The sequence below is a fragment of the Pseudophryne corroboree genome, chromosome 2, assembly GCF_028390025.1.
Source record: "Pseudophryne corroboree isolate aPseCor3 chromosome 2, aPseCor3.hap2, whole genome shotgun sequence".
NCBI lineage: Eukaryota > Metazoa > Chordata > Amphibia > Anura > Myobatrachidae > Pseudophryne > Pseudophryne corroboree.
The window spans coordinates 189,261,873-189,278,069 of NC_086445.1; the positions used below are offsets into that span (position 1 = coordinate 189,261,873).

At 45.2% G+C, this 16,197-nt stretch overlaps 1 pseudogene; it reads right to left on the reverse strand.

The window, feature by feature from the left end:
* Nucleotides 1–632: 632 nt before the first annotated feature.
* LOC135052333 (5S ribosomal RNA) lies at nucleotides 633–752 on the reverse strand (annotated as a pseudogene).
* Nucleotides 753–16,197: the final 15,445 nt, after the last annotated feature.

Genomic DNA, 16,197 nt, shown 5'->3' on the forward strand with positions numbered 1-16,197 from the left:
CACACTGTTATTCTCTTAGGTCATATCGCAGATGAAAAAGAAGCTTTTTTTGGGACCGCACTAGTCTTACAATAAATTTCTAATGCCCTCTGAAAGACTGATTTATGACGCTAAATTGCGTTATGGATACAGCAACTTTGTGCATATGGAAAAAATCCTTTTTGCAAATAGTTGTTGCTATCAGTGGTGCTCCCTAGAGTCAAGAAGAGTATCAGCTAAGAGAACCCAACAAAAGAGAGTTGGAAAGTAGACTCTTGTGTGGGAGCACTCAATTCAGAGGATTGGATGTATATTAATCAATTCTGATAAAACATAATTTTATTAATTCATTATTAAAATATGATTGTAGGAGTAAATTGTATGTAAATAGTATAGCTACGCGAAAATATAAAAACACTGTGTTGTGTGTAATTCATGTGGTTTTCAATACCACAATAAAAACCGGAAATCAAATATTTGGGCTATTGGTTTTACTGAGATCACAGTAACACCTTTGTATAATATATGACCATCATTTATTCTACATCAATCCTATTCAGGATTATTTAGTCGTAGAGAATTAAATCATAAGTCATACAGAACCGAATGCCAATTGGTATTATTGGGGATCACTCTAGATCGGGCAGAAGAATTTTTTGCAGTACCAGGGTGTTCCAGGGTGGTCTCCCATCCGAGTACTGACCCGGCCCTCCACTGCTTGGCTTCCAAGATCAGACGAGATCGGGCATCTCCAGCGGAGTATGTCCGCAATTTTTTAATCTGCCCGTTCAGTCAATCCCAATACCCGTATCGCCAGAGTTGTATATCAGAGGTGAACTGAATCAGTCGTGTGTTCAGTGTCTAGAATTATCTTATGCCCATAGAAATGAAATCGTAGCAATATTAATCAAATGCAATAATTATACACAGGGGCGTACACTGTGCAGTTCGACAAAATTACATTAAGGACAGTTAACATATACAAAAATTCTATGCAAGGGCGTCCACTTGCATAGCCGGGATAAGATGGTGATATATAATCAGGCGACAATTATAGCAATCAGGATTATCGTGCCATAGGTGCCAGTGGCAAACGCAGGATTTGCATGGGGGGGTTTCCAGAACTGGGCGGAGCCAATCACGGGGGTGGGGATTGAGGTGACCCAGTATATGCTGGGTCCGTAAAACTAGTGTGTCTGTGTGTGTGTGTGTGTGTGTGTGTGTGTATATATCTACACATATATATATATATATATATATCTACACATATATATATATATATATATATATATATATATATATATCTACACACACATACATATATATATATATATATACATACACACACACATACATATACACGGGTGGTCTTCAGTAGGCCGGCGCCGGGAGCCTGACCGCCGGCATACCGACACTTATTCTCCCTCGTGGGGGTCCACGACCCCCCTGGTGGGAGAATAAAATAGTGTGGCGCGCGTAGCGTGGTGAGCGCAGCGAGCCCGCAAGGGGCTCATTTGCGCTCGCCACACTGTTGGTAAGCCGGCGGCCGGCCTCCCGGCGCCGGTATGCTGGTTGCCGGGAGGCCGGCCGCCGGGAGATCGTAGTGAACCCATATACACATATACATAGCATATTAAACATGCATACATATATATATATATATATATATATACACACACATACAGTACACATATATATATACACATGTGTGTATATATATATATATCATATGTGTGTGTGTGTTTATATGTATGTATGTATATACATGTGTATATATGTAGGCACATGGATATATATGTACTATAATTAAAATAAAGTAAACTTTTATTGCACTTGCAAGTGCCACCAGGAAGACAGCAGGCTGCAGAGGACGCTAGACAGTCATTAATAATACTCATGCAGCTTAAAAAAAAAAAAAAAATTTTTTTTTTTTTTTTTTTAGTGGAGGGGGGTTTCTGGGTACTCGGAAACCCCCCCTGGGTGCGCCACTGGGTGCTTGTTAAAAGATAAGGATAGTGACTCGCCACCACTTCACAATACAGATGAACGTACCAGAACTCACATAAAGAAATTTACGACCATATATATAAAGGTATCTTTCATATTTCATGCAAAACAATAAAGGAAAATCTGTTTAGAAGAGCGTACCCAACTCACTTCGTAGTAGAACTGATTCTACGTATCAAGGTTTCTTTATGCTAAATGAAGCCACACCTTCATAAATCCAACAAATGTATTCTTCACATCAGAAAAATCTATAATGAAAAGTCCATAAATAAAAAGACAGTCTGGCAATTCTCCACAATTATTTTCCAATATATGGTATGATAAGAATGTGAAAGTCAGATGTATTTGACAAGCAAAGCTGAATTCCAATGCTGTTTCGACCTGATTGGGTCTTTTTCAAGGTGATACACCTCGAAAAAGACCCAATCAGGTCAAAACGGCGTTGGTGCTACTAGACAGTGATTTATTATTTTTTACTTAAACAGCTACTTTTCCGTCTGTCATCAACATTCCAAAGGTATGCAGGACTTATTAGCATTGGTGTAAGTCCGGAATTTGTAGGTGAGTGTGAGAAGCTTGAATTGGATTCTGAATGGGAAGGGTAGTCAGTGAAGGTCCTGCAAGAGAGGGGATGTGGATATAATACGTTTGGTGAGGAAGATGAGACGGGCAGCAGCATTGAGGATAGATTGAAGTGGAGAGAGGCATTTTTGAGGGAGGCCAGATAGGAGGAGATTGCAGTAGTTCAATCTGAAGATGACCAGTGAGTGAATGAGGGTCTTAGTAGCGTCCTGGGTAAGAAAGGGTCTGATCCTAGAGATGCTTTTGAGATGGAAATGGCAGGTTTGTGAGAGGTACTGAATGTGTGGTTTGAAGGAGAGGGTGGAGTCAAGGATTACTCCAAGGCATTGCACTTGGGGTCTAGAGGAGATAGTTGTGCCATCAATGGATAATGAAATTGTGGGAGGTGAGGTTATGCGGGAGGGAGGGAAGCTGATCAGCTCAGTCTTAGACATGTTAAGTTTAAGAAAGTGCTGGGACATCCAGGAGGAGATAGCAGAGAGACAGTTGGAGATACGAGTGAGGAGAGCAAGGGAGAGGTCAGGGGAGGAAAGGTAGATTTGAGTATCGTCATCATAGAGATGATATTTTAAGTCAAAAGAGCTAATGAGCTCACCTAATGAGGATGTATAGAGAGAGAAAAGGAGAGGCCCAAGAATAGAACCTTGGGGGACACCTACTAGTAGAGGAAGTGGGGGGGAGATGGAGTCATGAGAGGAGACACAGAAGGAATGGTCAGAAAGGTAGGAGGACAGACAGGAGAGAGCAGTATCATGCAAACCAAGTGAGTAAAGGACTTGCAGGAGGAGAGGATGGTCTACTGTGTCAAAAGCAGCAGAGCGGTCAAGGAGAATAAGCAGATAGTAGTGGCCCCTGGATTTAGCAGCAAGGAGGTCATTGCAGACTTTCGTGAGGGCAGTTTTGGGTGGAGTACTGAGGATGGAAACCAGACTGGAAAGGGTCAAGCAGTGAGTAGGAAGAAAGAAAGACAGTGAGGCGGTTGTAGACAATACACTCAAGGATTTTGGAGGCAAAAGGGAGAAGAGAGATGGGTCAGTAGTTGGAAAGATTGGTTGGATCAAGGGTAGGTTTTTTAAGAATAGGGGAGACAAGTGCATGCTTGAAGGCAGAAGGGACAGTGCCTGATGAGAGTAAGAGATTGAGTAGATGGGCAAAATGGGAACAGGCAGAAGAAGAGAGGAAGCGGAGAAGGCGGGAGGGAATAGGGTCAAGTGGGAGGTGGAGGGGGGTGAGGACCGGATGAGGACCATGACTTCCTCTCCAGATACAGGGAAAAAAGATGTCAGAGTTGGTAGGAGGGAAGGAGAGGGTGGGTCGGGAAATGAAGGAGGGGGGTTGCTCAGGTTCTGGTGGGATGTTATGTCCTGACGAATGGAGTCAATTTTGGATGTGAAGTAGGTGGCAAAGTCAAGAGCAGAAAGTAAAGAGGGGAGTTGAGGCGGGGGTGGGCAGAGGAGCGAGTTCACAGTGGCAAAGAGGCGCCGGGGGTTTGAGGATTGGGAGGAGATGAGGTTTTTGAAGTAAGATTGTTTAGAGAGGGTAAGGGCAACAAAGTAGGATGAGAGCATAAATTTGTAGTGGAGGAAGTTGGCCTTAGAGCGCGATTTCCTCCACTGTCGCTCAGCGGTACGTGAGCATTTTTGCAGATACATGCTTTTCCTGCCTTGCTTCCAAATTCGAATCAGGCTCCATATCCATAACTTGGATGTTAAAGGGTAAGACAATGTACAAACAAACAAACATAGACGCTCTCACTATAATTTATAGGGACTCTAGACTCTAGGCCAAGGACAGAGGTTATTGCTGTGTACACTTCAGAAATTCACGCAGTGTCCCAATTCCTCAACTTTCAGTGTTGGGATGTATGCACATATACCAGGGCATCAGAAATGCTGTGCTATTATGTATGTATGTCTGTCAGTCTAAAAATATTTTTTGCTGAATATATACAGTAATACACTGTAATAATGGAAGGAGTCATGGCAGAAGCTATGTGGGATGACAGTTGTTTAATTGAATTACTTTTAGGGGCTCTCTTTCTTCAGATGCATCAAATAGCAAATGTCAGGTATACATTTGTTTTATTCCACACAATTATTAACAATACGCATGTGAAATATAGAATAGTATGGAAACCCTTTTTGTGAGGCCCCTATGCAAACAGGAAATATAAATGCTTAATTTTACAGCATGAAATGTTTTAAGCCAGTCTGACGTGGCTAATGATCAGTCTTATGACAGTTAGAAATTACCAGCACAGACTCAACTACCAATGGCTCAGTTTAGATCTGCGTGAGGAATACATCAAAGTCTTTTTCAAATCTCTATTAATGCACACTCTCAGAACACTATCACCTTCCCTACTAGCAGGTACACCCTGGATACACATAACCACAAAATTACTGACGCTACATGCATTAAGATAATGTGTTAGGTGTCACAAGCAAAATCTCATACTGTTGTGGGATTTTGGTTACCGGCGGTGACTAAGAACTATCTCCAGCTGGCTGCAGTGTCTTTATATTACAGTTTAACCAGAATCAGAATCAGCTTTATTAGTCAGGTGTACTCACGTACACTAGGAATTTTTTGTGGTACAATGCATCACCAAGTAGCAACATGAAGGGGAGGGGATGCGGTACCCTTATGCGGTGTCCATGTCAACCTATGTCGACATGCACACCAAAAGAAAACCAATGAAAAATGTGTCGACTTTTTGACCTGTTGACATTTTAAATGTTGGTATTTTGACCTTATCGGTATTTTAAATGTCGGTATTTTGACCTTGGCAGTATTTTGACCATATAGGGATTTTGACCGTCGGTCAATTTTTGACGGGAATTTGACCATCAGGATTTTGATTGTAGGTATTTTATACTGATCCCGTAACAGGAACAAACTGAGACTTATAGTGTACTGTAACAGGAACAGACTGAGGCTTGTAGTGCACCAGTATATAGGAACAGACTGAGACTTGTAGCATACCTCCCAACTGTCCCATTTTTGGCGGGACAGTCCCGTTTTTTACGGTCTGTCCCACTGTCCCACCCATGGGTCACAGTGTCCCGCTGTTGGGGGGTGGGGGGGCAGTTGGGAGATCCCCCCCGTCACTCGCTGCTCTGAGCAGAGAAGCGGTGAATTGATGCTGTACACATGTGCACAACATCTATTCACGGCAGAGAGGGACAGGGGGCATGACCAGCAGCTCTCTGAGCGCTGTTCATGCCCCCATAATGATGAAAATGGGGCGTGGCTTGCGATCGCAGCACTTGCAGCTGGATATACAGCACAACAGTGCTGAGAGCCTGCAAAGCCTGCACCATCAGAGCTGCAGTACTCCGGCAGAGGGCACTCATCCCCCGAACCCTGCATCGCAAAAGCTGAAGCTGCAGCCACTTTTTACCGGTCAGTCGCTCCTGCTGCTGCTGGCTGTCCCCCAGCTCGATTCGCCCACCCAGCAGTACGGTGAGAAAGGCATCTCAGTGCCCGAGGATTAGTACATATCTTTTTGCGTTAAATAGCCTCTGTGGTAAATGGACAAAAACATCAAGCATTAGTACATCCCACCCACAGTTTGTTCCTTTATACTGGTGCACTACAAGCCTAAGCAGTGAAAAGAGTGGAGACATGAGCCAGTGGAGAAGTTGCCCATGGCAACCAAACAGTTGCTCTGTATAAGTTTATAGTATGCAAATTATAAATGTTACTTCATTGCTGATTGGTTGCCATGAGCAACTTCTCCACTGGCTCACTTCCCCACTATTTTCACTGCTAAGTACATCTCCCCTCAGTCTGTTCCTGAAAGAGTGCACTACAAATCTCTGTCTGCTCCTCATACAGTGCACTACAAATCTCAGTCTGCTCCTGTTATGGTGCACTACAAGTCTCAGTCTGTTCATATTACTGTGCACTACAAGTATCACATTGTTCCTGTTATACAGATGTGACACACATCTTTGCTTAAAAAGGCTGCTTGGTGTGGCATTGGCTCGATCGCGGCTATGCATACCAACAGCAGTCCTTTATTCTGCTAATAATCAGCGAATGCCTCCATGAAATAATACATGTAACTATGGGTAGCGGGAGCATACCTTCCAGTCAGTGACGTGCGGTGGGGTGAGGCAGGTGAGGCAGAGCCTTTCCTGTCATACTTACATTTGTACCAGAGTTTTGATTGTATAAAGTATATGAAAAATACAAAGAATATGTTTGAAATATCTTCTTTGCATTATTCTAATCATTTTTATAGTCAAAACTCTGGAGTAAAAAGTCTATGGCAGGTGAGGCAGTGCCTCCCCTGCCTATCTTTTCTGCACATCTCTGATCAAAACTCACCAAATTTCTAGGAGTTTATACTGCTGCACCTGTGTATAATGCCCAGATGTACCCTTTGGTTCATATTTTGTGTGTAAATCTGGCTCTGGTGCTAGCTAGTGCCACTTTAGCCTTTTAGCTCACCGCACGTCCCTGCTTCCAGTTATACGTGCCCAGACTCCACCTCTCTATGTAGGGAAGCGGAAGCGTCTTACTCCTGCTGCCTGCGATGGCACGCCAATTCCCTGCATACTTTTGCAAGTGCGTGCGTACACACTAACGAACACCATGCTGTGCCTGGACTCTTTGCCTGCAATGCGAACGCAGGACACATCTATACAGTTCACTACTAGTCACACTTTGTTCATGTTGCAGTGGTTAGCTAAGTTCTAGCCTGCTCCTGTTATGGTATACTACAGATCTCAAAGAAGCTAACTTCAGCCTCGTGATCTCAGCCTGTTTCCTGCTGCAGACCTCAGAGTCTACACATACTTTACTGCATTACAGTCATAGGTGTCGGAATGGTGGTGGTGGGTATTATTTACCATGAAAAAGATAAAAAGATACCTAGTGTGTCGAAACACGTTGGTGAGGAGTAGCCCTCCAGACTTTGAACAACCATCCGAGATGAGGGGAACATTTCCTGGGACGCCTGTGGTTTCTCCATAATCCTTATGCATGTGTCTACCTTTTCCAGTAGACCATTCCATCTGGTAGGAGTTATATCATCTGTCATACCATCTGGTCATTGTCTTTATGTTGTCTGCTTGTGTGCAGTAGACCACCAATTCTGGTGGGAGGCTATTTTATCTTGTATATGTAAAATAAATAATTTTGTTTGGTTTTACACTATGGAAGATATTTTTCAGTTTCTTCCTTATATATGGGAAATCATTATCCTGCTCAACTCAACCATCTCCTGTGCCTGGAGTATCTACCCTCATTAATGGACTTTCTCTGCTGAGCCTTTCACTTCTAGATCTACATCCTACTCCTGGGTACTTGCTATTGTAGCTTTTAGCTCTTCCGTAATAGGGCTGTGATGCACCCTGTGCTGGCCATGCATCGACCATGCCCACTGACCAATGACTTAATGATGGAGGCGGGACTACTGACGGCAGGGTGAAAGATGTCACAAAGTGGGCATGGCCACAGATGCTGCAGCATTGGCCGGAGTGTCCTCAGGACACAGTTTGGATGGCTGCAGGGACTGCAGTGTGCTTGCCTGGAGCGTCTACAAGACACTCCTGCCAGCGCTGCAGCAGAAATCCAAGCTTTAAGGTGCTGTTCTAGGCACCCTGTTAGACATATGCAGGGACTGTGGGCAGCAACTATGCGCTCACAGGCACCATTCGTACACGACTAGTTACAGCCCTGATCTCTACATCAGTGGACACTCGAACACCTCTATATGATCATATTTGCCAGCCCTGCTGGTAAAAAGGTGTGGATTATTAGATCTACACTAAACAGATGTACAGTCAGTAGGTCTACCTCTAATGTTAGGTTAGCAGGGTCAAAAGGTCGACATAGAATGGTAGACAGTAGGGCAGGTCGACAGGGTCAAAAGGTCGATGACAAAAAAGGTCGACATGTGAATGGTGGACACAAAAGAGGTAGACACCATTTTTTTGGGGTGTTTTGTCACTTTTCTGCCACAAACAAGCCCCATTAGTGTACCATGTCCCCTCGCATAGCTAGCTTCGCTCACCAAGCTCCAGCACAAGTTACTATTCCCAGTCATTGTCCATGTGGATGGTAAAGTATGAAAAAGTTGAAAAACTTAAAAAAAACCTTGTGTCTACCATATGTGTGTCTACCATTGTCATGTCAACATTTTGATCATGTTGACCTTTTGACCATGTCGACCTTTTGAATTGTCTACCTTTTACATGTCGATCTTTTGATCTTGTTGACCTTTTGACCCTGTCGACCTAATGCATGGCTACCATTAGTGGTAGACCTATTAACTGTAGACCTTTTCAGTGTAGATCTATAGTCCAGATACCTCAGTTTTCTCCTCCTAGTTTTCTCCATACACCCTCCAACTGTATTAACACCTTGCCCACTGTCACGAATCCAAACCAATCACAGATCCTGACATCTGTACCACATGTCTAACATGTGCTTCACATCCCTTTCATCTAGTCCATTGACTTGTGATTGGTTAAGACTGCTGGGGATGTGAGTCCCATTCACTAGTCCAAGTTTGGAATTCACCACTCATGAACTGCATGGCTTTGTCAGTAAGTAGCTTGCATGGTATGCCACATGTCTTTTAATTTTTTTGATGACTTGTCAGTTTGTGAAGGTAATCTATCCTTAATAAGACACAAAATGAATCCACTAGCTCAAAGTGCTCTTTCCCCTCCATTTAAAGAGATCTGCAGCCATAATGGACCAATAGAGGTCAGGAATCTTAGAAATAGTGAGGGGTTTAATAGCATAATGGGCCTGTAAAGCATTGCAGTGGGCACAGAAAGAGACAACCCTCTCAATGTCAGCAGCTACAGAGGTCCACAACAAAAAATCCTTAACCCGCTGTATGGCTGGTGGGCTCACTGAGCATAGAACCTTGAAGGGCATATGGTATCACAAAGACTAACCACAAAGGTGGATGCCATCTGAGAGAATGAATTCATTGCGGAAGGCAAAGAAAAACTTGTAGTCATAAGAGAGTTCCCTGGAAGAAGTAGAAGGCCAGCCATGCATGACTACACAAGATAACCATTGGCAGAGAACATCCCTGAGTGTCGCATAATGGAGCAACATCACGAAGAGGACATCAAACTCTGTGACATCCAAGACATTTAGCTGAAGGCACTCAAAATAAAATGTGATTTCTTTATCTACAATGCTATTGGTGAACGAAACATTTTTAAACTGAGTCTTGTTTATCTCTGTCATATGCGCTCTGCGAAAAATGGGCAGATGTATTAAGCCTGGAGAAGTGATAAAGCAGTGATAAGTGGAAGGTGATAGTGCAACAGCAAATCAGCTCCTAACTGTCATTTTTCAAACCTGTACTGATTGGTTGGTGCGTTACCACCTTCCACTTATCACTGCTTTATCACTTCTCCAGGCTTAATATATCTGCCCCAATGTGCACTAAGGAGGCATTTAAGTCACCTTTCAGAACTTCAACATATATGTGGTCTATTCATGAAGCAGTAAAAAGCATAGAGAAGTGAGACAGTAGAGAAGTTGCCCATAGCAACCAAATAGCATTGAAGTAACATTTCTAATTTGCATACTATTCAGTTGTACGGAGCAGTTGATTTTTTGCCATGGGCAACTTCTCCACAGGCTAACATGAGACAAGGGACGAGGATGTAATCCTGCCGCTGTAGAAATCCTTGGTACGTCCGCACCTGGAATATTGTGTTCAATTTTAGGAACCATATTATAAAAAAGATATCAAGGAACTAGAAAGAGTTCAAAGGAAAGCTACTAAATTGATTAAAGGGTTAGAGGCACTGGAGTATGACAAAAAGGCTTACTAGGTTAAATATGTATACAATAGAAAAGAGGCGTCTATGAGGAGCAAGGGCTGATTGGGAACAAAAAGCGGCCCTGGAAAAATTTGTACTAGTGGCCCCACATGGGCAGCACCAAAGGTGTAAGGTCTAGCCATGGGCCATGGCAGCAGCACCCTCCCCCCAAGACTTTCCAGATAGTGGACATGTCCAGCATCAAGGGGGAAGTTAAAAGGAAATAAAATTAAATATTATGAGCACATTATATGATACACCTTTATAATTTAGGAAACTATATAATTCTTTAGAAATATATATTTTCTTGCTTATTACACCAACCGTATCCCAATCACTATTCACTCAATCTTATATGTCCGCCAAGCAGGCACCCACACAGTGCATGTTTTGCAGGTAACTGTTATGCACACCAGTGCCTGCAGGAAAGTACTAGTGTCTGAACTGTTATGCAAAACAAATGGACTCACAGACAAACTGGGGAATATGACATAACGTACACAGAAGGTGATAGGGTAACAAAATACACACACAGTGAACAGAGAAGCCCAGAGGCTAAGGAACTGGGTATCTCCCTTGTATTAGAACTGCTCAGATGTAAAAAGCAAGATGTTGTGTTTTAATACGTAGAGAACCCGAAATGCTGTTGCTAAGGGCAACAGCAAAACCCTAAAGGGTTACCAACGGGTGTGGCAGTAAACTCCTTGGTCAGAGATGGAATGATAGACACAAGGAGAGCCTCCACAATCCTGATTCTCACTTGCAGTGCACAGGTTTAAGCTTACTGCCACTAAACTGACCCCTGACACCTAGCACAGTGAGACAGGATTAGACAGGCAAGTGTTAGAATACAGCCGCAAACTTGCTAAGTTCACAGAGTAATAACAGAACCCCAGCAAGCTAAACGACTGACTCCAGTCTTACTGCTAGGTCTGGATTGGCAGAGTGTAATACCAAATCCCCAGGCCTATTTGCAGTAAGCAACAAACAAATACAAAGCTACACAGTACTGGCTAACTTTCATGAACTGACTAACCAACAGAGATTCAGCAGCATCTGCTTACCCTGAAAAGAGGCCTTATAAAGCAGGTGCTGTCCACGCCCCACTCAGACCTCACAGACTGTGAGCACAAAAACCAGCACCGGATCCCCTGCCGTGCACAGAGCCTATAACCACTGCACAGCAAAAGACCCGAACCGGAGTATCAGCTGCGCTCAGGTTACTCCACTAGCACTTGTCTCCCGGTTGCCATGACGACGTGGCAGCACAGGGCAGGAGACCCTAACAGTACCCCCCCTCTGACGAGGGGTCAAAGAACCCCTACCACCGGGTTTATCGGGGAACTGCGAGAAGAAAGAGCGTATCAGTCTGGGGGCATGAAGATCACAACTGCGCACCCACGACCGCTCCTCCGGGCCATACCCCTTCCAGTGCACCAAAAATGACAGCCGACCCCGAACCACCTTGGAGTCAAGAATCCTTTCAACAACAAACTCCCTCTGGCCACGTATCAGAAGAGGGGAAGGTCTTCCACTGGAAGAAGGATTACTAATCGCCCGTTTTAAAAGGGAACAATGAAATGTTTTATTGATACCCAAAGAACGGGGCAGATCTAACTGAAATGCCACCGGATTGATAACCCTGGTGATCTTATAAGGGCCGATGAACCGGGGCCCTAACTTATGAGATGGCTGTCTCAACTTCAAATTCTTGGTAGACAACCAGACGAAGTCTCCTAATTTGAAGCTGCAGGGTCTTTTCCGCTTATCAAAAACCCTTTTGGTCACTAATGACACAGACACAAGGGCTTTCTTCACTTTCCGCCAAATACCTCTAAGGACCGAAACCACAGAGGAACCACCAGGCGTGGAGTCCAGGGGGTCAAAAGAATTGGCCTTAGGATGATGCCCATACACACAAAGGAAGGGAGAGATCCCTGTAGCAGAGTGAGCCGCGTTGTTATAGGCAAACTCCGCCATGGACAGATGAGCAACCCAGTCAGTCTGACACTTGGAGACATAACACCTGAGGAACTGCTCCAAGGACTGGTTCACCCTTTCAGTCTGCCCATTAGACTGCGGATGGTAGCCTGACGACAAGCTGACAGAAATCTGGAGATCGGAACAAAATGCCCTCCAGAATTTGGCCACAAACTGGGATCCGCGGTCAGAGACCACATCAAGTGGCAACCCGTGGAGACGCACAACATGCAGCATAAATAATTCAGACAGGCGTCTGGCTGATGGCAGCCCAACCAGTGGAACGAAGTGCGCCATCTTCGAAAACCTGTCAACGACAACCCAGATGGCTGTCATCCCCGAGGATTTGGGCAAGTCCACCACAAAATCCATTGAAATGTGGGTCCATGGCTTAGATGGGATAGAGAGTGGATGTAATGGGCCAACAGGAACCCCTCTAGGAGTCTTATTTCGGGCACAGATGTCACATGCCCGAACCCACTGATCCACATCCTTAGCCACCGAGGGCCACCACACCGCCCTAGATAGCAACTCCCGAGTTCTGGCAATACCCGGGTGACCTGCCGACTTCTTGGCATGGAATTCCAGGAACACTCGCTGTCTTAACCTAGGAGGCACAAACAAAAGACCTACCGGAAGGTCTGGAGGAGCCTGCTCCTGTGCTCTAAGGACTAATGATAAGAGGTCCTGGGTAATGCCCACTTTAATACATGATGGGGAAACAATGGGCAACGGCTCCTCGGTGGTCTCCTGGATTGGAGCAAAACTCCGCGAGAGCGCATCAGCCTTGATGTTTTTTGACCCAGGGCGATATGTTATCAAAAAATTAAAGCGAGCAAAAAACAAAGCCCATCGTGCCTGCCTGGCATTGAGACGCTTTGCTGACTCTAAATATGCCAGATTCTTATGGTCAGTGAGAATTGAGACCACAAACTTAGCCCCCTCAAGCCAGTGTCTCCACTCCTCGAGTGCATCCTTAATAGCCAACAATTCCCGGTTACCCACGTCATAATTCATCTCGGCAGGCGAAAATTTACGGGAAAAGTAAGCACAGGGATGAAGGCGATTATCAGACACTCCCATCTGAGAAAGCACTGCCCCAATACCCATCTCAGAGGCATCCACCTCCACCACAAAAGGACGCTCTGGATCTGGGTGTCGCAGCACCTTGGCCGAAACAAATGCCCTTTTGAGACGGGCAAAAGCCGCTTTAGCCTCACAAGACCAGTGAGCAACATCCGCCCCTTTCTTAGTGAGTGCCACCAAGGGCGCCACTATAGACGAAAATCCAGCGATAAATCGTCTATAAAAATTCGCAAAGCCCAGGAAACGCTGAAGCGCCTTCAAACTAGTGGGCTGCACCCAATCCAGGACTGCCTGTACCTTGGAACCCTCCATTTGGAAACCTTCTGGGGAGATAATATATCCTAGAAATGCGATTTGCTGAACTTCAAATTCGCACTTCTCCAGCTTCGCCCCAAGCCGGTGGTCTCTGAGTTTCTGGAGGACTAAGCGTACATGCTTCCGATGTTCCTCCAGGGAATGGGAGAAGATTAGGATGTCATCTAAGTATACAACTAAGAATCTATCCAAATATTCCCTGAGCACATCATTCATGAAATCCTGGAAGACTGCCGGGGCATTACAGAGCCCAAAAGGCATCACCAAATATTCATAATGCCCTGAGTGGGTATTAAAGGCAGTCTTCCATTCATCCCCCTCTCTTATTCGGATTAGATTGTACGCACCGCGTAGGTCAATCTTAGAAAAAATGGTGGCAGTATGAAGCTGGTCAAACAAGACCGAAATGAGAGGCAGTGGGTATGAGTTTTTAATCGTGATACGGTTCAATTCCCTGAAGTCGATGCAGGGTCGCAACGAACCGTCCTTTTTACCCACGAAGAAGAACCCCGACCCAACTGGAGACTGTGAAGGTCTGATAAATCCCTTAGCCAAGTTCTCCTGAATGTACTCTGCCATAGCCTGAGTCTCAGGACGTGACAGGGAGTACAACCTGCTCTTGGGAAGCTTAGCATTTGGCAACAAATCAATGGCACAGTCATAGGGGCGATGGGGAGGTAGTACCTCTGCAACTTTTTTGGAGAACACGTCCGCAAAATCTGCATAACACCCTGGCAATCCTGGCAAACTTAGCTGCGAGAGCCTGACTGGAAGGCTCAAGCAACTCCTGAAACAATCAGTACCCCAACTAAGAATCTCCCCAGAGACCCAGTCAAATTGAGGATTGTGGGCCCTTAACCAGGGTAACCCCAACACCAATGGGGCAAAAGTACAGACAGTCACATAAAAGGACAATTTTTCAGAGTGTTGCTCCAATAAACAAAGAAATCTGGCTAGTGCAAGAGGTAATTTTACCTTGGGATAATGGTTCCCCGTTTAACCCACAAATCTCAATTTCCGATGCCAAGGGTACTAAGGGAACAGAGTGTTTTAGGGCGAATTGGCGGTCCATAAAAACCCCGTCGGCCCCACTGTCCACAAAGGCCTCAGTCTTGACAGTTTGACCGAGGATCTTCAAAGTCACCGGAATGATAAAAGTCTTCTTGGGAAATTCTGACTTCTGGCCTGACAGGATATTTCCCATCACCCTCAGGCCCTGAAGTTTTCCGGCTTTTCTGGGCATGATACTACCACATGACCTTTATTCCCACAGTACAAACACAACCCCTGCTGTCTCCTCCGCGTCTTCTCACGCGAGGAGAGGCGGGTAGCCCCAATCTGCATAGGCTCCTCAGAAAATTCCTCAGAGTCTGAGGTTCCCTTGGGAAGGAAGGAAATCTCAGTCTCCCTTTCAAGCCTACGCTCTCTCAGCCGTCTATCCACCCGGATGGATAACTGCATGAGCTGATCCAAGCTATCAGGCAAGGGATATTGTACCAGTTGGTCCTTTATCTGGTTAGAAAGACCTCTTCGGTACTGGTGTCTCAGGGCTGGGTCATTCCACTGGGTATCATGGGCCAACCTCCGAAACTCCGTACAGTAAACCTCAACTGGCCTTCGCCCTTGCTTAAGGATCGAAATCTGAGCCTCGGCTGAGGCCGTCTTGTCAGGGTCATCATACAACATGCCCAGTGCCGTAAAAAAAGCATCAACACTTTTAAGCGACGGACAGTCAGGCTGCAACCCATATGCCCAGACCTGTGGGTCTCCTTGTAGCAAGGAAATCACTATGCCCACCCGCTGAATCTCCGACCCAGAAGACTGAGGCCTAAGCCGGAAGTATAGCTTGCAGCTCTCCTTGAAACAAAAGAACTGCGAGCGATCTCCAGAAAAACGATCCGGGAGATTTACTTTCGGCTCCTTAACCCCTGCAGGTGCTGCTGCTGCGGGAGCTCCGCCAGCAGCCTGGGAGGTGTGCATCTTAATGGACAAATCATTAAATTGTCGAGTCAGGACCTGCACCTGATCGACCACCTGTTGCAACGTATTTTGAGGGGTATGCTCCATATTCCCACAAAATTTCAACAGGAGTATTTGGCTGCTGAATATGTTATGCACACCAGTGCCTGCAGGAAAGTACTAGTGTCTGAACTGTTATGCAAAACAAATGGACTCACAGACAAACTGGGGAATATGACATAACGTACACAGAAGGTGATAGGGTAACGAAATACACACACAGTGAACAGAGAAGCCCAGAGGCTAAGGAACTGGGTATCTCCCTTGTATTAGAACTGCTCAGATGTAAAAAGCAAGATGTTGTGTTTTAATACGTAGAGAACCCGAAATGCTGTTGCTAAGGGCAACAGCAAAACCCTAAAGGGTTACCAACGGGTGTGGCAGTAAACTCCTTGGTCAGAGATGGAATGATAGACACAAGGAG